Here is a 26,187-nt window from a genome sequence, read left to right on the forward strand (position 1 = left end):
TAGGTAAATGAATTAACAAGTAAGAGTTAAGACAAGGAGAAATAATTATTTTATCTGTATTTTATAATTTCCTATAATTATGACACAACATAACATACTTTTCTGCTTCAGTTTGCTATAAATTCTTTCTGATTTTTAAAAATCAAAGTATTAAAACCAAATAGGAAGTCCAGAAATAAATCCAAAGGCACCAGGAAATTTAATATATGAGAAATGTAGCATTTCAAATCAGTGGAGGATGGATTACTCAGTAAAATGGTGTTTAACCCATGGTGGTCATTTGAAAAAAGAAAGTGTGTCCACACATCGAGTACCAAAATTAATTCCACAGAGATCAAAGATGTAAGCATTAAGAAAGAAATGATAAAATTGCCATCAGAAAATGTGAGAGAAATACATATTTGTTTAACCCTGAAGTCAGAAAGCCTTTCTAAGTATGATCCCAGAAGTCATAAAAGAGAAGATATATGAATCTGACAACATTAAAAACATTCTGCATATAAAGAAAAATACGAGCAAAATTAAAGACAAATGACAAACTGGGAAAACAATTTCCAACTCTAGTAATGGACAAGGTGCTAGTAGTCTTAATATATAAAAGAGTTTCCTAAAAGATTTTTAAAAATAAGACAGTAACCCAGTTAAATAATGGGCAAAAGAGATAAACAGTTAACAGAAAAGGAAACGTAAATGATTTTATACTTATGCAAACACGTGACTCTCATTCATAAGAAACTGCAAATAGAATCTGCTGCAGAAAGTGTAAATTAATACAGACTTTAAAATGTTTAAATGTACATGGCATGGGCTTTACCCAAGAATTCGATCTCTCGGAATTTATCCTACAAATAAAGTTGCATGTGTGCAGATAATGTATATACAAGGATATTCTTTACATCATTGTTTATAATAGAAAGAAACTATTCAAATATTCATTGACAAGGACTAGGTATATTTTCGTACATCCGTACAGTGGAACATTAAGGAGTCATTAAAAAGATGAAGGCTCCTTGTTATAGACTTATATGGAAGAAGCTTCAAATATATTTTGTAGAAAAAAAATACGTGTAGAACAGAATATATGGTAAATAGCACTTGTGTAAAATACACATAATTATTGTATATGTAACACAACATCTCATATAGTTCATATAAGATAGACAAGAAACTAGTAATAGAGGTTGCCTTTGGGAAGGAGAATTCTGTGAGTGGGGATGGGGTGAGGAGGAGACTGACTTTTCATTCTGTGTTGGTCTTTACCTTTTGAATGTTGTAACATGTACAAGTATAATCTATTCCAAAACATATCAAAAGACAGAAAGCAAAAGAGAAATAATGTAGCATTTATTTTCATTGCAATTTACCATACATGCCATCATCCAAAGATTGGCTGCTTTTCTGAGCATTTGAATGCAGTGGCAGACAGCTATAATCCTCAAGTTTAGTTAATGTATTTTATTTTGTTAGTACTCCCGAGTCTTGCATTGCCTTGGGACTCTCATTGTAAATGTCAGTTTTCATTATACTCTCAAAATATGGACATGTTAATTAATAGAAGTGTTAATAGAGTTTATTATATGTATTTTTTCAATACATTTTTTTGTTAAGGAAGAAATGGCTAAAAGTTGGATGGCTTATGTAACAAAATCATTAACTATAATTTGAGATTTTTTTTGTTTTTTCTCAATGGGAAAGAAACAAATGAGTGAAATAATGTTTAATATTAAGATATACTTAAGTGTACTAACTTATTTTTTTAACCATATTTTGAGTGATTAGCTTTATAGGCAGTCATTTCTATAAGTAAACCAAAATGAAAATAAAACAGGGAAAATAAGGATCTAGCCAAAAAATATTTTCAATAATATATATTACATGACACTGATTTATAAGTTACAGTTTATCCTAAAAAGCCAATTCTTTGTTTTTTATCACTATAACATACAAAAAATTTAAGTAATGGAAATTGATGATGCTACTCAAACTTTTCTAGATGTTCAGGTATTTAGCCTATTTCATTCTTAAATTTTTCTTTATTATAAGACAGGTTCATAATCCATGGATAAACACAGGTGGACAGTAAACCAACAAAGTTCTCAAAATATGTTTTGTCTGGCAGGACATTTTGGGGTAATTACATACTTGGTTCAGAATTTAAAGGTGTAGATGATATTATTAGCAAATTCAACACAATTTAAATTACTCAGTGACTTCTAAATATTAAATTAAGAACTTATTCATAATTAGTAGCTTAAGCAACTGTTTTCATCATTGCAAAATTTCAGAGCGTAATAAACCTTTTCTATCTACTAACAAGCTTCTTCCCACTGTGTATGACAGGAAACCAAATAGACGGTACATTTCTTTGCTAGATTGACTGCATTTTTAGGATTATAATCTTCTAAATTATTTGCTTGCCATTACTAGCAGAACACACTGACCTATTCAGATGTTACTCTAGTAAGATAAATAAGTTGAGTCTGACATGGAGCTTTCCACGCAGTGGTATTGGAATGGTGGGGACGCATATGGCACTGTTGCTTTTAACAAAGGTAAACCAAAGGACAGCCGTCAAAAAGGGTAACTAGACTTGAAATTGGAGAAATAGTTAGTTCCCAAAAGTGCCTCAGTGCACACACTGAATTAAATAGTTGAACTTAATGTTGATGCACCACATCAGTGTAGAGCTTGGGGTAGAACCCTTGAATCTGAAATCGCCATGTAAAATAAGTGGTGAAAGAATTATAGAGTTGAAGAACTTGAGGATCCTTAGAGATCTTTTGGGCCAGTCTCCTTTCTTTAGAGATGAGGTAATTGAGAAGAAATTTAATTTACACAAAGAATCAGGAATAGGACTCATGGCTATTTATTTACGGTTCGGTATTCTCCCTCACAGGTCAGTATAGTTGAATGTGTTGGTAAAGTATTCTGACTTTATTTCCTGGGTTAGTTTTCTTTGAGAATCGCCCCCAAGCTATTGTTGAAGACCTAAAAGAAGGCTTGTGGGCCATGAAAGATGAGACTTAGATCACGTAGTTTTGTAGGCTCTGGTCTGGTCCTTTACAAGGGCAATGAGAGGGCAAGGCTTAAAAGATTTTTACAGTAGAGTGACCTAATTAGATGTGTGTTTTTAAAAGATTACTCTGGCTGCAACATCCAGAACATTGGAGAATCAAAGGTCACTAGGAGATCAGTTAAGAAAATGGTGTCTTGGACAAGAGTGGTGTAATGTAATTGGAGAGAGACAGCTAGATGACAGTAATATTTAAATAGTTTCCTACTTCTTAGAGCTCAGGGCATTAATCTAGCAATATTTGGTAAGCTTACTTTTATTTGATGTTGTTTGGGAGGAATTGTTGCTCTCTGTCATATATTCTTTTCATTTAATATAATTCTGAATGTAAGGAAACTGGAAAGTCTTGGAGTAGTATACATGTATATAGTAAACATCAAATGTGAGTTTGAGACTATCAGAATATCACTTAAAGTTATATTTAATGCATACAGTGTTCAAATTGAAATATTACATAAATTGTTTAGGTGTTATGATGAACATTTAAGTTTTATAAGTAGAAGCAATTTCAGATTATATGATTTTTTTGATAAATTTATGAATAAGGTGGCAATTTATAATATTTTATGGCACTTATAAAATGTTGTCTTTTGTTGATATCTTGACATCTCTGGATTTACATATCTTTCCTAATTTGCTCAGAGATTAGAATTTGCAGCTCTTAATTGCAATTTTATCACCTGCTCAGCACTTTATTTTGCTTCTGTACAGTTAACCAGCCCACTTCCCACTTCCTTCAGTGCCTGAATCATCACCCCGCCTCCCCCTCTCACCCAGCATTGTTAAGGACTCTCCTATTAGAATGGTGAGCCTTCCAATAGCACATAAGCCATTTAAAATCCCATGTGTATATGCAAATACATTTTTATTATACATATTTTTCTTGGCTAATAACAAGTAGAAAAATCCTAAATGTTTTCAACTTATACTGTTTTGGGTTTACACCCTTCAAAATATTGCATTAAAAGGCATTTGTAGAGCAAAATTTTATTGCATTCCTTCATTTATTTATTCACTTGAAATATATTGAGCATTTGCATGCTATTTCTTACTCGTTTGCTAATTAGGGGTATTAAATTTAAATAACTTATATGTGGTCTCTTGGTATGCTTTCAAAATTTATGGTGTTATCAAGGTAAAAGATAATGTGATGTTGGATTATTAAATTTAGGGTTAAATTTATAGGTAGTATGTTAGAAACCATTATTTTTTATTCCTACTTCCCATTTATAATGGGAATAAAGTCTGCCCATTTTAGCTTTTCTATAATAAATGCCACCTTTAAATAAAACTTTAAAAAAAGCAGCAACAAAATACTTCAGCGTAGCCTGTAAATAATAACAGTTCTTTTCTTGATTATTGAGACATTTATAAACTGATCATTTTGTCTCATCAAGTATTCTTTTGTTTCTGGAGCACCAAGGTGTTTATTTTGGCTTCCAGAGTTTTATAAGGACAGGTTATTTGGGGAGTAATTGATGCCAACTTTATTGAAAACGCCTATTTTATTTTACTAAGCTATTTCTTTGACTAAGATGCAGGATTACAGTGACCTAGTTGATTCTAGTACACCACTCCTTACAAAGGAGAAAGAGAAATGGAAATTTTGGAGGAGATGGAGTTTGCGAGGTTGGTATTTCACAGACTACTTTAAAAGGAAGCACTGTCTTCATTTCATTATACTTTCATTACAGTTGACTTGTGAAATGCAAATGTTAAACTAGTTTGAAGATTCAGAATTTAAAATGAGAATATGCGGTTGGAAAATATAGGAGCTAGCTATTTGATTCTTTTTCATCTCGTAATGATTAGAGTTTTAACATCTTAAAATAGCATACAGTAGTTGACTTTTCAACTTCTTTTACTACTTAACTTCCATCCCTTCCATCCTGGCCCCTGCTTCTTCACCATGAGATAGATCCCTTTACCTTTTGTTTCAAAAATAAGAGAAAACATTAGATAATAACTTTTTCAACTTCTTGCTCCTCTGCCTTTAATTTTATCTATCCATACTACCATGTCAGAGAATGAGGTGACTTGCTGTTTCTCCAAGATAGTCCAACTCCTATAAGCTGGATTCATCCCCCTCTATCTCACATGGGGCTTTCATTCTGACATTATTCTTCATCCTATCTTCACTATATCTTTATGTAAGCCCCTTAACATATTCAAGACTTTGAATGCTGTAAAATAAAAAGAGAAGCCTTCCTACAGCCCTATATTTCCTTCTCTTTCCCTCTGTCCCTTCACAGCATACTTCTTGGATAATTGTTCCACACTCTTCTATTTCCTTTTACAATTCTAATATAATTCTTGACACCATTCTATTGTCATTGATAAGGTCAACCAGAAACTCCAACATGTTAAGGCCAGTGATCTATTTTCAGTAGTCATATTACCATTCTTCTAAATATCTACCTCTTTAAATCACTCTTTCTCAAAACTCTGTTCTCTCTCTGCTTTCTTACTACCTCTCTCCCTGGTTTCCTTACCAACTCTGACTTTCTTGTCTTATTCCTTGACTCCTTTCTTCCACTTTGCTCATCCCATGAATGTTGGAATTGCTAAAGATCGTATGTTTTGTCCTCTTCTTTGTACTGCAGAGACTACTTGGATGGTCACATTCATTGTCATAACTTCATTCACCATTTATTTACATGCTGATTTCTCTCTTATCTGGTCTCCATGTAAGATCTCCTGTCTCTTCTCCAGATCTATATTTCCCTATGGGAAACACTAGATACAGAGAATTAGGGATTAGGAGACTTAATAATCACCCTGATGATAGATGATATGGGACTAAACTTGGAAGTCTCAGAGGGGACAGGGAAGCTAGGTGTTTACAAAATATAAGGAGGTGGAATCTACAAAATCTATTTTATTGGGGAAGTGGTAGTAAACAAATTACAAGTTTTAAGCTTGGCCACTTGAAGGTTTGTAGCTCCATTCATTAAGAATTGGAGTACAAGAAAGTGAGCAGGACTTTCGAAGATGATGGTTGTATCTTGGAGCATGTAGAGCTGGAAGTATCTGTTTATGAGTATAGAGTTTCAAAGAAATCTGCTATGGAGATAATGGACTTGGAAGGAACCCATCTATAGGTGGACACTGAAGACAGGAGAAAACACAGAGCACAAAAGATGAAGATATGAGCTATATTACAGCTTGCCATAAACACATTCCCACCATTCTCTGGCTGTTTCTCCACATCTTCACAAGTAAACTTTGTTAACCATGGCAAATTACTTGATATTCTCTTAATGTGTCATGTTCTTTTTCCTTTGTCTTAATACACATCGATCAGTGTCTGAATACCCCCTACCCATCTGGTGAATTTTATCCTGCAAAATTTAGCCTAAGTAACATTTCTTCCAGGAAGTTATAGTCAGTTTTTTAAGCATTCCTCTATCCGTGCTCCCACAGTGCCTTAGGATAGCATTTACAGCATTTTTTTTTCTGCAACTTAAAAATGTATAGTACCATTCCTACTAGATTGTATCTCCTATCAGCCTAAGACGTGTTTTGGCAAGTTTAAGGCCAGATTTACTTATTTTGTTAAGGTAGTAGAATTTGTGGTAGGATGTTTTATAATTATATTGCTCATTAAAGTATAATAAAAAAGTAATTTAAAAATTAATGTTTTGCCATGTTAATATTTAAACATGACTTTTTAAAGATTCACTAAGAAAATACTTCTGAGTTCTTGATTAGACTCTGTGAGCTCACCAGAGAAAGTAAAGTAAATTTAAACAATCTATAATTCCCCTCCATACTGCTTATATTATTTTTATAGTATAATAAAATACAGAGAAGTGATTGCTTTATACTTTACCACTAGATGGCTGAATTACATTGCTTCTGGACAAGAAGTAAAATCTTAATCACTCAAAGTAGCCTAATAGGTAGCATTTAACAAAATGTGTCTGATATATAAATATATATAAGCATTTATGCATATGCACATATACGTGTATACATATATACACACACGTAAATAATTTAATCTTTGAAGAGTCAAATTAATTGGAATTAAGAATTCTTTCTTAAAAATTTGTAAAAATTATAACCTCATTATTTTAGCTTTAATATATAAGATATATTTTGATAAGATATGTGAAAGGTCAGTATATTTTTAAATCATATTTTGCACAGAATAGCCACAGACATCAGCTGTAAAAGTTCCACAGACACCTTAAGAGTTCATTTAGCTGTTAAGAGAACTAGTATCTGTTATCAGATGAGTACATTTCAGTGTTTAAAACAGTGTTTCGTAGAGTCTGTGGAACTAGAGTTCAAAATGAAACAAAAAGATAATACTCTAGTTCTTTTAAATATAAAGTTTTAAAACATTTTATTCCAGTTTTTAAATCTTGAATCAACCCTTGGTCATAAGCACCTCTATTTGGGGGCAGGCTTCAAGGAAAATACTAAGTTGAACCACATGAAATTGCCATTTATTGTATCAAAAACAGTCAAATATCAGCAATTTAACATAGTTCAATCTAATAACTTTTCCATTGTTTTAGTAATTTTCATTTCTTATATTTCATGCAGTAACCTGAATAGTTCCTGTCATATAGAGTTTGATAAGCCTTGAGAAATTAAGTGTTTGACCTTGAAAGGATTGTTTCTTTATTTTCTCTGTGGGATTTTGTGGAACATACATGCACAGAAATGCAGTCTGGCAAAATAACCTCAGGATAACAATAGGTGTTAGTAAATGCCAGAGTTTCCAAGTACCATTGCAGTGTAGAGGTACATTGCCCTCAGAAAATGCACGGTGAATCTTTGAAACTATAATGTACAAGAGAATATTTCTAGGCTTATTTTGGCTGTGTGCCAATTGAAGTGATTGACCAAAAAGATGTTAAATCATGGATCTCAGATCAGCGTTTGTTTCTAATGTATTTTTCTGCCTGGGAATCGTGTTAATCTAATAGTCTAATTTTATTTTTGGTTGTTAGTGGTAATGTTAACACTTAAAATATGTGAAATTTTAAAATAATTGGTAAATATATTTTTTATTTTAACAAAACAGCAAAATATCTGAAGTGATGTTTTTGGCTAAATTAAAAGTTGCTGTCACTGAGGCCTTGATCTTTTCCACTCCTGTACCCTAACACCATCCATAGTAATCCAGTTTCTTCTCAGGGGGAGGCATGCTTATAACTTGTTTACTCTCCTGAACTCTGACAACAGATTCACCCAAACATGTTGTCTTCCTTGCTACAGGTGATCTTACCGATATGTTTTGGAATTTTTATGTCAACCCTATTTTAAGTCTTCCAGCAAAATGTGGATTTTAAAAGTACACAAAATTTTGTATTTGCTTTAAAAAAAAAATGCTAGAACAGTGAGGTAATGTTATAATAGTTTGAAAGTACACTGTTCATGGTGTTTATTTGGTAAACTTACAGGTTAATTTAATTATGAAAGGGAGAGGTCCTCCTTGAGAAATATTTAGCTGTTTTTAATGATGCCATTAAATAATGTCTTATTTGTTGTGTTTTATTTCACTCATCAAACTAAAATAAAGCAACGTTTGTTTATGCCTCAGAATTAATATTTAGGAGATACTTCTTAACAGAGACATCTTATTATATTTCTCAATTTGGCTATAATGTCCTGTACATGAGGAAAAATAATGAATTGTTTGAGAAAATACAGTATTTCTTTATATAGATAAAAATAGAAAACATCATCGAAGATTTAAAAAAATTTTTTACAACCACACTATTCTTTATCTGTTTTGTTTTTATTCCCTGTGCAGATTTGAAATGAGGCTGTTGTAATAGAATAGAACTTAATTTTGACTAGGAGTTTACAGACTTTATATGTGGCCAGCTGAATATAATAAGGTATTTAAATATTTGTCTTTTGAATTAGTTAAAAGTGCAATTACTTAACATGACTTTAGTTCTTATAGACATCGATAGAAAATATAGAGTCATGATGGTTGTTGTTATGCAGTTTCCTAACTTCTCCAAACAGATCTGGGATAATCTGAGAAAGATAATAATTTTTCTTATTATGAATGATTAATTTATTTAGCACTTTATAGTAGTAGTTTTTATTTTAGATTTCTTGTCACTCATCAGCTCAAGCATCTCTTGGAAATCAGCGCCACTTGCTAGGTCACCTAAAAGACCATCGTAAGTCAACATTTGCCTAAGACCATATTTTGATATTAAATAATATAATACATTAAGTCCAGTTTAAGAAATTCGAATATGTCCTTTACAAAGCTAAAGGGAACAATTTTAAATGGCTTTGAATTGATCAAAAGTTATAAATATATTTGCAAATATTTATATTTACCTATAAATATTCTACACATTAACAAAAGGACACACAAATGAAGTTACCCATATAACGTTAGTCAAAAATACAGAAGATTGGAAGCAAGGCATATGACCATCTAAAGGAGACTGGTCAAATAAACCACAGTGCATCCACACAAAGAAATAATATGCTTCTAAAAAAAAAAAGAATGAGAGGGGGGAAAGAAGGAAGCTCTACATACATTAAAGTGGAAAGATTTCCAGAATTTATAAAAGCAGGATACAGAGCTGTATACATTTTATGCCACCTTTTGTATAAGCAGGAGTGGGGGTACAATAAGTATTTATACAAAAAGAAAAAAAAACACTGGAAGATTATGCAAGAAACTAATATAAGTAGCTACCTAAAGGCATTGAGGGTTGAGAAGCTAGAAAAAAATTGCATTGACTTAAATCAAGTTCGGTAATGATCTCTTATAATGAATTATCATGATAGTAGCCAGTATGCTTTTCTGATATGCCATCGCACAAAAATCTTGAAGTTATGTTAAACAAATATTATTGATATTTGTTTACTTTGAAAAAATAATATCAGTGGCCACTTGTTCCCAATCATCCTTCTTTTGGGGGTGGGGGGTGGGGGAGGGAATAACTAACATAAAGAGTGACATTTCTCATTTGCCTCTTGTTTTTCTGTTTAACATTTTCTTTCGTGTTCCCCTGGGTTCCTGTTCTAATTTTCTGACAGAATTTTGAAGTATGAAAAGAAGTATTGTGTAGCCTGTTTTTCAATCTCCAAGTGTTAAAAGTAGCTTATTATAGTCACTTAAAGGATTCTATGTATAGTATAAAGTAGAAAGGAGTGTGTCATAAAGAAGACATGGATGAAGTTAGGGAGGGGGAGTTTAATATTTTCTCATTGGGACCGGATGGGGAGAGAGTAAGGAAGCCTTCCCGGAGGCATTGATAATTTAGAGAAATCAGGTGGATGACATTTTCATAACATTTGCTTTTTAAATTCAGTATATTTTGAATGAGAATTACATTTGAAAGTTTTGTCAAAGATATAAATAGATATGAAGATAATGAAGATTAGATGACAATAACTTGTGTTTCAAGTCCTCTCCCTAACCCCACCGTACTTTCTCATCAAGACACAACTCTCCCATAATCCCTTGTGTTCTCCTCAGGGCTCCAGTTTATGCAGCTAGCCCTAGGCCATGAAGGAGACTTACTCCCAGAAAGGAGGGTTTGCTGCATCTTTCTCATTACAGCTTGCTCATTCTGTGTTTTTTCTTTTTCCTCTTTACCTCCGTGTACTCTTTAACACTATTTCCTCTTAACCAAGTAAGACAGAAAAGGGAGGAAATTAACCTTGGACTGCAATCACCTGGATTATTTGGGGTAGGAATGGGGAAAACAAAACTAAACCTTACTTATATGTATTCTGGTATTTTCTATCCCAGATATTTTGCCCCTTTTCCCTCAATCTCATGTTTTCTTGATTAATTTAGTCTAAGAGTGAGGATTCCTCCTACCCCATATCTTAAATTTAGTGCAACGCTCTAAGGTTATGTAAAACTGTCAAATTGTGTGGGACCAGTCAGTCGTTAGTGTAACCTGTTTAGTGGAACCCTAGACAAATAACTTTTATGGGCTCCCACACTCATTTCAATCCTTTGGCCACTGTCTTGGAAGCTCAGACAGTGGGAAATGAACTGTGAGGACAGGTTCAAAGAGTTGAAACTATGTTGAAAAACCTGTCTGCCAAAAAACTAGTGTTGAAGTCTTAAAACTAAATAGTTTTTTAAATTTGAAAAATATGAACATGAGTCGTTGAAGAGGTTTGCGTCCAAAGAGAGATCAAGTATATGTGAAATTGCATTTTTTTTAAGTTACTCTTTTTCAGTAGACCATAACAAAACATATGAAACCACAAAAGAGGTTATCTCCCTGCCCTCCCCAAATATGAGCCCATTTTTTAACAAAACAAAACAAATCAAACTAAATTAGAATGGCGAAATAGTGAAAATGGGTGGAAAGATGAAAGCACACTTCAGTTCAGAATCTTTAAGAGGGAAATCATAAACATAATAAAAACTGGTGGCTGACCCGACCCATGCATTGAGGCTCCTTCTGAAAGCCGTGGGGCGCTTGATTTCTTTATCTTTTAGCCTAATAAAAGATGTACAGCATTCTTAAAGTACAAAAAATAAATGCCTTACAGGTATTACAAGAACATTCGGGAAAATGAAAAACATATATTACAATTCAATTTTTTTATACTTTTCTTTCCAGTCTTTCCTTCCCATCATCTGATACTTTCCCTATTTAGAGACAAAAAGCATCACATGTTGGCAGCTTGAGCTCAAAAGAAGGCAATTTCTCTAAACTCCCAAGACTTTCTAGTTTAATAGCTGTAATAATTACAAATTACTGCAGTTTTTATTACATAGCTAATTAACAGTACCAATTGTCTCATGTTTGGGAGATATTTAGTATTATAAAAGTGAGTGCAGATCTGGGAGTACTTTAAAGATGATCATTTGAAGATACAAAAATTTCAAACTCTAACTTTCATGTTAGTTCTGTGCATTTGCATGGATGCTTTCTTCCTCCTGTTTAAATTGCCTATTTCGATATCTCTTCAAATCCAGAAAAAAATAGTTTGCTTTTTATTTAACCATTGCTTAGTAAAGACAAAAAGCTGTAAATATAGCTATTACATGAGACACAGAAAAAAGTATCATATTTTCTGTAAATACATTTTATTATCCCTTTCAAGAAATTGTTTAAGTAGTAACAGCCAATGTTCATGCCCTGTTATTCACTTAATCACATCATTGGCCGTATAAACCTATTGTCATATATTTGCATTTCTCCTACCTGTATTTGCCGAAAGGGTCCCTAAGTGCTTGTTGGCTGCTCTTTAAAAGTCACTACTTTGTCATCGTGGTGGGTTCTTCAGTTAACACACAGTCAGAGGTTCATAGATGCAGCTGGTAGTGATTCCAAGAAGGGTAAAAAATAGTCCACTACTTCCAGAGCCCTTTTGGGGTCGTTTTTGAACTTTATACTTTTTTATACAAAGCTCTGCTGAATCACATGCTGGCTACCAAATGATGGTCTGCCTTCTGATTCATTTCCAGAAGAAAATAAATTTCTGTTGTTTTCCAGCAGTCAGTGACTTTTTGAGACATGGATGGGGATTGGGGAATTCCATTTATTTGATCCCATGTATTGTAAGAATGGAATGACACCTTGGCACAAACACTTGCATCGGGATGGCTGAAAAACAAATCTTTTAGTAGTTTTAACTAATAAATCTAAATGATGTGTGCATTTTAGAAGGGAAATTACTTTGTAACTACCTACTAAAGAGCAATGTTAGGGAGTTAAACAGAATACTAGTTTCTTATGCTATTCTTTTGGGAACAGTAGTATTTTAAAAAATACACAATTATGTGTGACTTTTTTCTAGCTTTATTGATTCTTATTCTCTTACCCCTTTTTTGAAATTGACTCAGCTTTATGTTTATTCTCATTGAAAGCCAGAGAAATATAACTTTTTTCTACAAAGAGAAAAAAGTAACTTTGTATCAGTTCATCAATCCTATTTTCTTAACTCACATGCTTTTTCTTAATTACGCAGATTAGACAATTTACACATACATAATTATTCATTTTTTTACCTATATTTTGGTTTATTTTCCCCAAGTCGAAATGTACCGTGCCTTATAAAATGTCCTAAGTGTTGCAGACTCTTTTTCACCTTCATTTTCTGACATCATGTAAATAATTAATTTACCGACTTACTGAAGCTTTGTGCCATAGCTATGACCTGTATTTTCCCAATGTTCCATGGAGCACACACAACACTGGTGGCCTTTTCATGCTGATAAATAGAAAACACTATTAAAACCAGGTCAGTAGAATATTTAGAAAGTAATCCAGTTATAACCTAAATCCATGAGAAACTTCTAAATTTTCAAACGACCTTCCTTTCATCTTATATCTAGTAGTAGTTTAAATATATGTAAAAAATGAAAATAACACCTCAAGTGTTTTCTATTTAAAGAACGACAAATTCTTAAATATGCTAATTCTAACCTTGAAATGAGAATAATTTTATATACTAACTTTGAAATGAGGAAAAAAGTTATTCTTGTTCAGACGAGCTAATGAAGTATTTTGTCTTTCTGGTCTTTCACAATTTTGTTTATTTGGTAAATTATTTTGGGACACCTACTATGTGCAAAGTTGTATGCTAGGCATGTTATAAGAGTTGTAAAAATGGTTGAAAAATATTTCGTGCCCTCAAAAAAATTAAATCACACTCAGACTACTCAGAGCATGCAATTGCTTTGGAATCATCTTTTTTAGGCTTTTATTACCAATAATTTGTGTGTTTATTAAAATGCATCAGACGTAAAAGTAATACACTTTGTACTTTAAACGCATTTATAAAATTAGTTCAAATAGAACAATTTTCTAAGACAAAAATAAATAATTTTGACGGATTAATTGTACCGATTTCATTTGATTAAACTCAAATGTTATAAGTTGATAAATGTGTTACTCTTTTCTTCTACTTCCTATCAGTTTCTAAATTGTTTTGAATTGCTTTTAAACAGTATTTGTACTCGTGTCTTAGAAAGTAGAGCCTAAGAAGAAAAGACAAGAAGGGTAAAAAATAGACCCTGCGTAATTAAGAAAAAGCATGTGAGTTAAGAAAATAGGATTGATGAACTGATACAAAGTTGAGTAGTTATGGTTCATAGCCAAGTTGTGATGCATAGATATGATTATTTAAACTAAAATATAAAAAAGTTACTCTTTTTTTTTGGTATTTGTTTTCTGAAAATGTTTTGTGTTTTTTTTTTTTTTTATTTTCATTCCTGAAGGTATTTTCTGTAGGGGTAGAAGTCTAGGTTAGTGGCTATTTTCTGCAGTATCTTCTATTTTCTATTGTTTTATGTTGAGAAATCACTTGTCAGTCTAGTTGTTCTGTAAAGGGTAATCTGTTTTATTCAGACTAATGTGAAAATTTTCTATCTTTCATTTTGAGCCTTTTTATTATTTTCCTTTGTATAGTTTTCTTTATTCCCTTTGGGGTTTGCAGGGCTTCTCAAATGTGTGCTAAATGCCATTGTTTGATTTTTTTTGGAAAATTCTGAACTATTATCTCTAAAAATATTGTTTCTGCCCTTTTTCTTCTTTCTCTGTGGAATTTCAGTTACACATATTTTAGAAGACATATTTACTTATCCTTTTTATCTCTTACTCTCTTCTCAATATTTTCTGTTGTCTGTCAATTTTCTTCTGATCTGACTTCAAACCTCTTTTCTCATTCTCTCTTTAGCTGTGTCTGATCTGCTTTTAAACATTCATTTGAACTCTTAATTTTGGTTACTATATTTTTCAGATCTAGAATTCCATTTAGTTTCTTTTATATTTTCTGGATCTTTGACAAAAATCTTGATTTTTATTTTGTAGCTCCTTGCATTTCTTATGCATAGTTTTTTTAAAAAGTCTGTCTTATCATGTCATAGTAACCCCTGTAGATCTGGTTCTATCATCTGTTTTTTCCTCTTGGTTTTTTGGTTTTATTTTGTTTTCATGTTATATTGCCCCTTTATGTATCTGATAGTTTTATATTGATATCAGCTATTGTATTTTTTAACAGTTATAGAAAAATTTCAAGGCTTAAGATGATGATAATTTTCTACAGAGAGAACTTACCTTTGCTTCTGGCAAGCAGCTAGGGCACTCGCAATCCTGAGGATCACCTTTAATTCGTTTTTCAAAAATGGAGATGATTTGTGCTTCAAGCCTTTAAGAGCTGTGTTATGTCTGGTTCACACTGGCTCCTATAGAACAGCCCTTTAGATGGCCATGTAAGTCTGGAGGGTTTATTGGCCTCCAACCTACCTTGGCAGACTCTGGACTCCACTTTTTGTGCCTCAAGCTTTTTGAGGTTTCCTAGGCTTTCCTTTACCCCGTGGATTGTCATTGCCCCTAATTCCAGGAAGATGCCCCAGATTTCAGGCTCACCTGTCTGGCTTTCTGTCTTCCTCATCTTTCCCCCTTAAATTTCTGTTGACTTTTTGGCTCTCCAGTGCTTTTAAGCATATATTTTTAAAACTTTGTCCAATTTTTTTAGTTATCCTCTTGGTTAAAATTACATAGCCCTCTACCGTCAGCATCAGCAGATCAATTTCCTCAAGATTTTAAAAATAAAAACATGTTATAGATTCCAATTTAAGATTTATATGTGTGTGTATACATATATCTATTGCTTATTAATTTCCACTTTTGTAAGTACAGTAAGCAAAGTAATTACCCAAAATCATATCACAGGCACCCTAAGTCCTATATGAAAGAATATATGATAGGAAAGTATATATCTAAACATGGCTTTGGGGATTTTTAACTATTCATATTGCATACTGATCAAATATATTCAACAATACGTAACCTTTTTTGCTGTGGGGAATCCTATAATACCTGCTATGTGCTAAACTTAATTTTTTTCATTGGGAATTTTTTTTTAAATGGATAAAGCATGAGTAATGAAGAGTTCTGTTAAGTTTGAGATACCCATTTGAGGTCCTCAGAGATTTCTGAGTGACAGTTGTACAGATAGTTGGAGTTCAGGATTATAGATAACAATCCCTTGATTATCATGTATTGAACTCCATGAAGGGAAGAAAAACCCAGGACTGAGAGAGGGACAATCCAACATTTAATGTTCCTTCTGGCAGGAGAGGAGTTGAGGACAAAGTTGGATAAGAGCAAGAGAAAAAGAAAACAGTAACAATGAGGGATAATATTGTCCAGGGGCAAAGAAAAAAACAAGTTTTTTTTCTTTTGAGCTGTCAAGTAATATGAGGACAGTTACTTGGCCATTAGAATAGCTATGTGGAGGCCATAGCTGACATTGCCCAGAGCAAATTCCTGTTCTCCAGTGAGAAGGCTAGTTTGAAAAGAGAATGGGAAGTAAGGAAGTGGATATGGCCAGTGTAGACAACTCTTTACTGGTTTTGCTATGAAGTGGTTTTGCTAATGGGGGTGTGATTTGAATGAAAAGAAAATAATGGTATAGATGGATGTACTTTTTTTGTTGTTTTAATTCAGAATAGGGTTCCAAGAGCACAAGCTTAAGTTAAACTGAATTTGAAGTTCATCTTGCCACTTATTTGGTGTACTTGGGAGTAAATTACCTAACCGCCATTATCTGATAGAAATAATCCCTATTCTAATGATTGTTGTGTATATAAAATTAATTAAGAAATATATGTGCAGTGCCTGATTCATAGTAAGGAATAAATACACTGTAGTTGTGGTTTTGTTGTTACCTTTAAATTCTGAAAAGAGTCTGTGTTCAGAAACAATTAAATCATTCCAATTTCTAGGTTGTTGAGAATATAATATTAAATGAGAAATGTTTGTGAAGTGCCTGACTCATTGTAAGTGATCGATACACTTTAGCTGTTGGGGTTTTTTTAAGTTACCTTTAAAATTTGAAAATGGTCTATGTTCAGAAACAATCAAGAACTATTTGTGGATAGAGCCTTATTTCTTAACAATAGGTAAGCCCTGGCTGTTGCTGGACCTCACTTTCCCCAAATCCAGCCTTACCAGACTGCTTGCTTGCTGTTTTTCAGTGTACTTCATTATATATCATACCTCAGTTGATCAGCTTGGAAGATCTTGCACTTCCAACCCCACTTCCCCATTATCTGCCAAGGTCAACTCATCTTTCAAACTCCAGCTCAAGAGTCCCTCCCCACCCCCGTCCCGAGGCTTTTCTTGACACCTGTTCTGTCCCACGTTATGCTGTGATTGACCCCGGTCCTCCGTCCTCTGTGGCCTCGCCGTAGCCTGTTATCGCCCCACCACTCGTCTTTGGACTCGGTTCACAGATCTGTCTTTACTGGCCTAGAACATCCTTAAAAGTACTGAGGTCATCTTTTTATTCGATCCCCAGCACAATATTTGACCCATATTAAGTGTTCAATAAGCAACTATTGAACAAGTTAATAAATGTGTGAATGAACTGTTAGCATAATTGTCAACGCCGTTATTGTTTTGCATTTTTTAATGTTTTAATCACCTGATTTATTTGTTAATTGCTTGCCAAGAGTATTATTTTAGAAAAAACTACAAGTCGTAAAATCAAATAAATGTGTGGTTTTCGCTCTGGCTTAGAAGAACATTATTTTGTGAAAGGGGTTTGAGACCAGGAATTACAAAATAGACACTGTCCAAAGAGTCCAAAGAGTCATTTATACTCTAGTTATCAGAAATTTGGAATATAGTTTCTAAAACAAGTCATTTTGTGCAAGCATTAGTGGTGGTAAAGATGATTATCATCATCATAATCAAGTTTCAGATATGTAATTACAAAATATTTGTTTAAATCATAACGTCATATAACTTGAGAACTGGCTCTTTGGGGAGAATCTGGAATAGGGCATTGACGTACCAGGAAGACAGCTTATTTCATATTTGATTTTGCTGAATTTTCCCTTAGAGATCCTCTGTTGTTTTCCATTCTACTTTTTATTTTAAACATTATTTCAGAACTCTTAAGATTTTAGCTCTCTTCCTATGGCAGGAACAGTGGGGCTGTGTTGGGCAATTGGGATGTTAAAGATAAGCTTAAAGAGCTGCCTTTAAATCTAGGTCCCACGTACAGGATGAGTTTTCTGACTGACTTTGCTTAGTGGTGAGGATTTCGTTGATTGATAGCCAGCCAGATGAAAGCCGCACTATTTGATAGGAGAAGTTATGTGGGAAGATTGCAAGGAAGAAAGAGAACCTGGTTCTTGCCTAACACTATCATTTTCACCCAAGCCCTGTATGTATGAATTTAAACAAATGCTGTGCTTCAATTTTTTTCCATCTGTAAATCAAGGTAATTGAGCTAGTTGAGCATTTCTGAACTTTTTGTAAATTTGCAAACCCTTTCATAAGTGATTTGATGCCATGATTTCCTCATCAAAATTTTGCAAATTATTTTCTCATTTATATAGTACATGGTGTAATTTTCAGTTAGAATATTATAGCCATACATTATTAAAGATTATAAAGTTCATTTTAATATAATCCTTAGTAATATTTATGCTTTATAAGAAATTTTCTATATTTTGTATATAGCAGGTAATATATTCTGTTCAGTAATATAAGAAAAAATTATTTGTTGAGAAATTTTTAAGTGTTTATTATATTCATGTGTTACAAGATCAAAAATAGTCAAAAACTGTTTTCATCTGAGTGTTTGGAATTCTTGCATTTTGACCTTTAGGAAAATTTTTCTTTGTTCCTGTCTGGTTACTAAATGATAAGAAAGAATGTTTCAGAATTCTACTTGCAAGCACTTTTCTACAGTCTCTCATTGCAGGTGTGGATAACCACTTAGGATGAAATCATTTTTGCATTGTTTCTCTTGAAATTTTTTTCTGAAATACCAGAGGTATCTTGATTTGTTACCTAAGACATTGATCAGATGAGTGCGATTAACAGATATTATTTGGGGGTAAACCTGTAGAACTAGTAATTTTTACATTCTTTCATAATTTGCTAGAGTTCAGAATTTGTGGTCCCTATGCTTTCTGTCATTTTTCAGTAGTCCATCATGTGAATAAATTAAAGATATATACTAAAAATAACTAAAACACTGTATAAGTGTCAAAACTATCACCCTTACCAGTGTCCATCTGAGTGATACACGTGACTGTGTAACTGTTGGAGGCTGCTCATTACCATTCACTTGAAATACACGTAGAGGCTCTCAAATTAAACTTCCCTGCTTGGAACAGGGAAGAATATACTAATATGGAATTCTTCTCTTAAGAAACATTACGGACAGACTGCTCTGACCCTACTCTACTATTAGATCTCTTCTCCATTGTTTTTATACCTCTCTCCTGAGACAAAACGTGATACACATGTTCAATGAAATATTCAGTCCAAATCATGCCCGTGATGACTGAATATATTTTCCCCCACTGATTATCAAATTTAGAGTATAAATGTTAAGTAAATTAGGTATTACCTATCCTTGATTGCTTATATGATAAAACTTGTAAGAACAGATGGACTAAAAGAATTCTGGTTTCTTCCCTGTATTATTTTTACTAAGGTTTTGTTTGTTTGTTTGGTTTTTGTTTTTAATGAAAGCCATCTTAAATTTTTGTCCAGATAAAATTTGGACTGCTTCCAGCTCCCATAACTTTTTTGATTTATCTTTTGCTGTTGTTATACTTGGTTTTGAAGAATTTGGTCATCAATTCTACCTCCTGCTTTGCAACCCACTAATAATATAAGGCATGGTTAATTCAGTCTAACTGGATTTTTAATAGTATTGCCTATATTCTCTACATAAGCCGTGTTAGAATAGCATAGATTTCCTGTACTTTTAAAGATACATCATAAAAGGTGTGTTATATAATAAATTGTTTTGATCTCCTCCTAATGGTCATATTATTGAATGACCACCATAATAATTTTTAAGGGGTAAAGAATATTTCTAAGAGCAGAATTATCTATTCATTGTTTGAAACATTAATGAATCAGTTTAGTTTATAGACATTAGAAATTTAATTTTATTGAGATATAACTTATACACAATGAAATGTATATATTTGTATACGGTTTGATAAGTTCTGACACATGTGCACACTTGTATAACTGCCATCCCAATCAGGATATAGACTGTTTCCTGAAAGTTTCTTCATTTTCCTTTGGAGTCAATCCTCTCACCTCCCACCTTCCCACATCAGGAAACCAATGATATTATTTCTGCCACTCTTTCCCTACAGGTTAATTTTGGAAAAGCAGTTATTTTATATTACTTACATATTTTTTATTCAGTTGCTTCCATGATTTTTTTTTTTTAACAGTTTGACTATGATATGCTATATATTGAGTATTTATCTTACTTGTGGTCCTCTGAATTTCTTGGATCTGCATTTGATATCTTTTGTTATTTTTTGGCAAATTCTTGATCGTTATGTCTTCAAGTATTTCTTCTGCCCTATTGCCCTATTGTCTTTCTCTTTCCTTTTTCTAAGACTGCAATTACATGCATTTTAGACCATCTGATCATTTCCTACCGCTTTTGGATGCTCTGTTTACTCTCCCCCTATAGTTTTTTTTTTTCTCTTTGTGTTTCAGTTTTAGTAAATTCTATTGTCCTTAAAAGTTCACTGATATTTCCTTAGATATGTCAGAAGCTGATGAGCCCTTCAAAGGAATGCTTTATCTCTGATACTCTATTTAATCTCTAGTATTTCCATAGTTTCAGTTTCTTTGTTGAAATTTCCTGTCTGCTCATTCACATTGTTCACCTTTTAACACTTTGATCCTAGTTATTTTTAAGTCCCTGACAGATAGTTCCAACATCTGAATCATCTTTGAGTCTGGTTCTCTTGATTGCTTTATCTCTGAACAGTAGGTTGCCTGGGGCATTTTTGTGTCATGTATGAGTTATAAATTTTTATTGAATGCTGGATGTTCTGTGAACATAAGAGACTAAGATAAACAGTATTTATACCTCAAAATGAGATTGCCTCTTCTATCAGGTTATTAGTATGTGGGAACTGACCTGGATTGGGATTTTGCTACCTTCAGTGGACCACAGGTTTCCAATTCCTCTAGCAGTGGGCTGCTGTTGCTTAGTACATAGGGCTGCTGTGATGGAGGGGTTTCTTCAGTATTACTGGTCCACTCTCAGCTTTGAGCTGTCCCTGCACACTTACTCCACAAAGCGTATTTATCTCCACACTCTTGTTCTTTCCCTAAGAGAAGACTACTATCGCTTAGCTTGTTGAACTAGGCTTAGGCTTATGTTTGGGGGTGGAGTCAGGGTATGGTTTTCTGTAGCTCTTGCTCAGTCTCTGGAAGGATATGGGCACCTGGATCTTAGGGATTTTAAGCATTCTCTCTCTCCTCTCTATGACAGCCAAACCCACCTTTTATTTGCAGTGGGCATTGGGCAGGAATTTCCTGCCCCTCTCCCAGCAGTAAGACATCTCTACTTGGAATTGATATATGGTTTGAGGCAAAGAGCTTTTTCGTCTTCCCCAGGATACAGTTTCTCCCAACCACCATTTATCCTTTCTGGTGCCCTGTGAATACTTGCTCCATCTTCCTTTAGCTGCTTAAGCCTCTTGCTTCATTAGCATGAAGAGTGTGAGAGAAGTAGCTGGTACTTCGTACCTGTCTCTTGCGGATACCTTCCCCCTTCCCAGGTCTGCTGATCACCACCTTGGAGCCCTGTGTCCTAGTGGGTTTGTTGTCCCTCCTTCAGTGGCTTTTAAGGTTTTTCTTTAAATGAGAGTCCAGGGTAGTTGGCAAGGCTTTGTGCCTCACTACCTGCAGTCTCCTACCCCCAATCACCTCCTGCACATGTGCACCAACAGTGAGGTCTCTGTCAGGTCTTCTGCTCTGCCCCAGTCTTGTTATGAGTACAGCAGATTCTCAAATAACATCGTTTCTTTCAACATTGTTTTGTTATAAAGTTGATGAGATGCCATAGGGACTTAACTGTTGTTTATATCAATTAGTCTACGGTAAAATTGGTTTCATTATACATTGTTTCACTTAAAGTCTGGAAATCTGTTAATGCTTTTAAGTAGGAGTCACTGTACCCTACAGAGGTCTATGGGAAAACCTCATGAGTGAATGCAAAGCCCCCTTTTGTCTGGTACTCTCAGCACTTTCAAACTGACACTGTCCCACACTTGGCTTATCACAGCTTTGTAAAATTTTTGCCAGCATCATATTCCCAGCTTTGATTGTGGCTGACCCTTTGCCAGCGCTCTGCCACAGGTGATCTGATTCATGTGTCCTATACCCAACTGCTGGTGATTGTTAAAATTTTTGTGTATAGGGCAGCAAATTAGCAGAGAGGATTATTTTTCAATTTGGAGTCCCTCCAGATTTAAATCCAGTAAGTGAGCCCACAGATAAATCCAGAGTCCATCTGGTTTTTCCTTTCCTGGCAAACTGTCCTTCTCTGGTAAGCTCATTTCTCCAAGCTCAGCGACTGGCCCAAGATATGAAAGCAGCCTCTGCCTACTCAATTCTTTCACTTTTCATTATGTTCACAGCTCTTCTATAGTTTTAAAGAAATGTGTGTTGTTGAAGTTTATCTGGGGATTTGTTGTGCTTTCAGCAGAAGTGAAATTTCCATATATTTCTTGATCCAGACCTGAAGCAGAGCTTGATTATTAATTTTTTTCAGCTACTCCATGTTCTGCCTAAAGTTTTTCCACTAAATAAAGACACTCAGTTGCAGAGTATATGAATTCTCAGAAAATACCTACTCGATGCTTATAGCAAAATCTAAAATTAGTTTTCTTGTTAAAATTGGATAGGAGCTCTCTAATGAATGAGCAGGATTTATAGAGTTTTAAGGAAGAGCAAAAATTTTACAGATTTAAGTGAAAGAAGGAAATTTACTGCCTCTCATCCATGCTATTTTTTGCAACTTCCCTATAGTTTCTGCCTCTATATTTTAACTAATCAATATTACTCAGATATGTCATAGGAAAATTAATTTATTATACTTTATTCTGAAATATTCTATTCTTAGTTTTTTCTTTTTTTAGCTTAAGTAATATGTAAGAAGCAGTTGTGTTTTTTTCGTTTTTTTAAGGCAGATCTCTTTTTTTTTGGTCATCATTTTTATTCTTAAGCTTTGAAACTTTTAACAGATTCATAGCTTTCTATTTATTCTTCCTTAGATATTTTCTTAAGAACTACTTACAGGAAAATGATATATGTTAGAATCCTCTTTACTGTCTATACTAAACATTATTCTGGTGCAGCTGGATAATAATGAAAGTTCTCTCACTATGAAGTATGACAAGATAAAGCTTATCTTTTGCTAACAGGTTTACCACAGTGTTAATGAATTTCTCAAGTATTTAATAATGGTTTTTATACATCTCAGTATTAATCTTGGAATTTCTTTTTGGAAATATATATGTAATTACAAGAATAGAAAAGTGATATCTCCTTTGGAGGAAGAATTTGTTATAAAAAAGGAATCATAACCATAATTTAATTCACATAACAAAGTTAAGATTATGGTGTACTTTGAACAGAACACATTGTGAACTAAATATTGGCTTCAGATTTGATTTCTTGAAATAAATGTATAATTAAAACAACTGGTATCATTAAAGATTTAAAGTGGATATTTAAATCTGAATTGTACCTTTAGGCTGTTTTTACTTTTTAAATATACCTACCTTTATATTTTAGTGATGTATTTTGCTCTGTGTAGATATCTGAAAATCCTTTTGAGGGCTTGTGTTCAACATTGTGACTGAACTTTTATAGCTGTTTAGTAATGTGCTTTGGGAATGGTATTATTGGATAGTTATAATAGCAAATGTATATTAGCTCTCATATATAGTAAATTTTTAGAAAAGAAAATTTAAAGATTTGAAATGGAAAATGAGGATGAGATTGCCGCAGTTGATTTAGAAGTAGAGAGTAACCAAGATCTTGACTTGATTCACCTGTTACATAACCTGACATGACCTTTGGGTACATAATCTGTAATGTCTTCATCATCACCATTGTGATACATAGGGCATGCCAGATATCGTGCAGAAAAAAATTTAATGACATTCTAGCCCACAAGAGCTTAAAATATAAAGATGATACCATTGGTAGCCATCTGAGTACATGACTTACATATAGCAAGGAAGAAAAAAAAAACAGTACTCAGTTTCTGGGAAAAAGGGGGAATTGTCTAGCTGGATATACTGAAAAGAGCTACCTAGGTTTGGATAAACTGAGGCACAGCATGTTTTTTCTTGGATTGGAAAGTCTGGAGTTAGAATATCAGATGTGCTCTTTACCACCTCATCCTTGGAATTTGTATTCTGGCAAAAATTAATTGAAACTATTCCTATCTTCCATTGGATATACTTTTTATTCTCTCCATTTTAACTAGGAGCCCCACTCCCACCTTTCTGTCTGTAAACTTCCATCTTTCACCTACTTTCTCCTGATGGAAACACCAAAATGTTTCTTGAAAATGACAATTTACTAGCTAACGTGTGTGTGTGTGTGTGTGTGTGTGTGCGCGCGCGCGCGCGCGTGTGTGTCTGTGTTTAATTTGTATGATGAAGTTTTTTTAAAGAAGACATTGCATGACATGTTTAAAAATTTGTTTGCATAAGAGAATGTACATATTGGACAGAATAAACCCCCCATTAACTATTCTCAACTTACTAAGTATCACAGCCAGTAGGAGTGGTAGATAGATGTTCAAGAGCCATTCATATCACTTGAAAAAAAGTAAGAAATACAGTCAGCTTTCATTGGCTACCTTTCTGGTTTGTTTCACTGATTCTCTACTTATTTTTTTGCTCCCTCTCAATTCATAAATGGTAGATTCTCTGAATTGTATGAAATTGTCAATGATTTTTTAGGGCTTTTCACTTTAAGTAATGACATACAAAATAACAAAATAGTGAAACCTTTTTATATAATGTACAGATTTCCTTTACTAACAGTTTCAATTTATTCAAAACCTTAACCAGCTTTTTCTCCTCATTTGTTTCACTTTTGTTTCAAAAAATATTGATCTATAAAAAAAAAAAGTTTATAAACAAAAAATTTCTGTTAAAGAGTTAAGTACTAGCTAAGGTCACCTTCCTGTGGTAACTGGGTAGTAAACTGATAATAGTACAAACTGCTTTTTGTATTCGACATTTTCATATTTAACCTTCTTAAAACACCTTTTCTTTCCCTATACAACTTTAGAAAGTTAATGGGAACTTTAGGTATAAGTTTGATATAGTTCCTTATCTTACTGAATTGAATACTGGGACCCATTGATTATGCTTAGAGAATGCCTAGAGTACCACAATCAAAATCTGAAGTACCCATTTATAGTGCAGTTTTGTTATAATATGCAGAGTAGTTTCCGTATAAATACTCAGTAGTGTCTCATAGAATGAGTTCATGCATAAAACTATAAAAATTAAGCCTTTTATTACATGAGCTTTTTATTTCCAACAAATTCGGAATACAAATAATTAAGTTTTCCCTCAGATTATATTTCTTTGCTATTTCTCCTTGTTTATAACATTCATGGCATACTTTTGAATTAACTCTGTTTTCATTTAGGGGAATTGGATAGAATATATCCAAGGAAGGGAGGAACTGGATAGAATATATTCAAAGACAGGCGCCACTGTTAAGATCTAGACTTTATTATTTCTGTGACTGAAACTCACCACTCTCTAAATATTATAAATGGCTTCCATCTGTTTCGTTATAAAGTGGGCTAAAAATATATTGGTGAGCTCTCTTCTCCTTAATAACATAAATGTTCTAGTTACATATGAACTTCATTGCTAAATTTAAAATGCATGAATTTAAGATAATCCAACAGAGGTGTAGGAGAGATAAAATGAAAAGATTGATAACCATAAAAGCTGGGTGGTAGGTATAGCAATTTATCATACTGTCTTCTCTACTTATATATGTCTAAAAATTTCCATAGTAATTAAAAAGTAGTAATTACTTTAGAATATCAGATAAATATCATAAATGTTAGATACTTAAATTACTATTTTAAAGAATATAATATAGATATAAAAGAATCTTATATAAGCAAACTCAGAATATATAAAAATGTATAAAATCACTCTTCCCCAGTGTGCAAGATTGGCTTAGCATTAGAATAATTTAATTCATGACATTAGCAAGTTAAAGAAGAGTTATGATATCAATAGATTCAAAAAACTCAATAAGAATCAGCATCCATTCATAATTTTAAAAAATTTTAGGTAACTCGGA

The 26,187-nt window shown here is 33.3% G+C and overlaps 2 protein-coding genes across 3 annotated transcripts in view; one reads left to right on the plus strand and one right to left on the minus strand.

Moving 5' to 3' along the window:
• Window positions 1-12,555, minus strand: part of COL10A1 (collagen type X alpha 1 chain) — a 34,272-nt gene extending 21,717 nt beyond the window's left edge. Inside the window, exon 1 of the mRNA XM_039870755.1 lies at window positions 12,241-12,555. The gene's annotated coding sequence lies outside the window, so the exon portion shown is untranslated. The remainder of the gene's footprint in view (window positions 1-12,240) is intronic.
• NT5DC1 (5'-nucleotidase domain containing 1) overlaps window positions 1-26,187 on the plus strand; it is a 110,517-nt gene that overhangs the window by 37,537 nt on the left and 46,793 nt on the right. The gene's annotated exons all lie outside the window — the stretch shown is intronic.

This window comes from Pteropus medius, unplaced genomic scaffold, assembly GCF_902729225.1.
Source record: "Pteropus medius unplaced genomic scaffold, Ma_sr-lr_union100, whole genome shotgun sequence".
Lineage (NCBI taxonomy): Eukaryota > Metazoa > Chordata > Mammalia > Chiroptera > Pteropodidae > Pteropus > Pteropus medius.